The sequence below is a fragment of the Empidonax traillii genome, unplaced genomic scaffold (genome assembly GCF_003031625.1).
Source record: "Empidonax traillii isolate 1590-97213 ecotype Southwest subspecies unplaced genomic scaffold, ASM303162v1 scaffold3465:size16157, whole genome shotgun sequence".
NCBI classification, from domain to species: domain Eukaryota; kingdom Metazoa; phylum Chordata; class Aves; order Passeriformes; family Tyrannidae; genus Empidonax; species Empidonax traillii.
Window position 1 is genome coordinate 14120 of NW_020958658.1, and position 2038 is coordinate 16157.

The following is a 2038-nucleotide window of genomic DNA, read 5'->3' on the forward strand; positions in this document are numbered from 1 at the left end:
CGAGGGGAGATGATGATGGGGCAGAGCGAGGGGAGATGATGAGGCGGCAGAGCGAGGGGAGATGATGAGGCGGCAGAACGAGGGGAGATGATGAGGCGGCAGAGCGAGGGCTCGAGCGCAGCGCGGCCCCCTCAGCGCGGCCGCCATTTGCCACCCGACAGCGCCACCGTGTGGCCGCGGCTGGGCATGGCGGGTCGGGGCTCCCTTCAGTTGGTGATGGAGGGCGAGCCTGAGGATGGAGAATCGCGGAGTTATTGACGCTGGGAAACACCTCCGAGGTCGTCAAGTCCACCCCTCATGCCCACCAAACCGTAAAGTACCACGTCTACTCGTTCTTCGAACGTTTGCAGGCATGGTGACTCCACCGCCTGCCTGGGCAGCCCGTTCGATGCTTAACCCCTCTTCCAGTGAATAAATGTTTCCCAAAATCCAATCCAAACGTCCCCTGGGACAACTAGAGGCTGTTTGCTATCGTGCTGTCGATTGTTCTCTGGGAGAAGAGCCACCCTCCATCTTGCTCCCCCCTCCTGTCAGGGATTGCAGAGCCAGAAGGTCCCCCCTGAGCCTCCTTTTCTCCAGGCTGAGCCCCCCCAGCTCCCTCAGCCCCTCCTGCTGCTCCAGCCCCTTCCCAATTCCATTGTCCCAGCCAGGAGAGATGTTCTGGGGAACCTGCTGCTCGCAAACGAGCAAGGAGTGGTGGAAGATGCCAAGGTCAAGGGCAGCCATGGCTGCTGTGACCACAGGACTGCGGAGCTGAAGGTTCAGAGCGCAGTGAGGAACATAAACAGAATTACAATCCCAGACTCCGGGAGGACAGATCTGGGGCTGTTCAGGGAGGATCCTGTGGGTCCCAGGGGAGTTGGGTGATCTTCTAGGATGATTTTCTCAGAGCACACGGTTGAATCCAAAGTGCAGAAGTCAAACACAGCAGGAGGCTGGTGTGGAGGAACACGGAGCTCCTGACGGAGCAAAATCACAAAAAAATTAAATATACTGAGGGTGGAAGCAGGATCAGGACACTTGGGAGGAACATAAAAAACATTACAAAAACCATTCCTTCAAGTTCAGCTGGATTTGACGTTCAGAAAGGCAAGGAGGAAAATCCAGGGAACCACAGGCTGGTCAGCCTCGCTCCGTTCTTTGGGAAGGCCGTGGGGCAAATCGTTTGAGAAGCTATTTCTAAACACACGAAAGACATGAAGGTCGTGAGGAGCTGTAAACATTGAGTTATCAAGGGCAGACCTGGGCTGACCCATCTCATCGGTGTTTCTAATGAGTTCACAGCTGCTGTGGGCAGGGGGAGGGCAGTGAAGGTTGTGGGTCTTGATTGCTCTTCGTATCACCAAGTTTATGAGGTGTGGGGTGGAGAGAGCACAATGAAGTGGGTGGAAAATTAGCAGGGTCAGAGTTGTGATTGGCAGGACAAAGCTGAACTGGCAGCCAGTAATTATTGGAGCCCTTCAAAGATCTGTAGGCAGGACCAACTCTGAGGACAGGCTTTGAGAAACCTCCTACAGCCCCCTCAGAGCGTCACCAAACACTTGGAAAGTCCTGGGGTTTAAATGCTGATTCTTTCAGTGTGGTCATCATTGCCTTCCCTCTAGGGGGGGTAAAATTAGATAACGACCCTTCATTAATTGCTTGGGCGAGGATTAGTTGAGGAACGTGTGGAAAACACCCAATCATTAACGCGAAAAATGAGGGGATATTCAGAATTGCCAAGTGACCCCATCGGCACCTGTGAGCTGCAGCCCCTGTTCCTGCAGCAGTGTGGTTTTCAAACAGCTTCACAGAGCTACAATTTGCTGATCTGACCTAATAATGGCCTTTTTTTCCTCTTTTTTTAATAGTACTACATTGAGGAGACAGTTATTGAGGAGGGTGAGCCACATGAGGTAAAGGTCCCTGTCATTATTCATATACTGTCTGTATGCATGTAATTAATGTGTAACTCTAAATTAGTAGCCCTTTTGTATTCTGAGGTTTGATTTTTCACATTAAACTCACAAATGGCACCAAAGAGTTGCTGTTTAATACT

The 2038-nt window shown here is 51.9% G+C and overlaps 1 long non-coding RNA gene across 1 annotated transcript in view; it reads left to right on the plus strand.

Moving 5' to 3' along the window:
* Positions 1–1927, plus strand: part of LOC114072555 — a 6879-nt gene extending 4952 nt beyond the window's left edge. Inside the window, exon 3 of the long non-coding RNA XR_003574200.1 lies at positions 1851–1927. This is a non-coding gene — a long non-coding RNA (uncharacterized LOC114072555). The remainder of the gene's footprint in view (positions 1–1850) is intronic.
* The last annotated feature ends 111 nt before the right edge of the window (positions 1928–2038 follow it).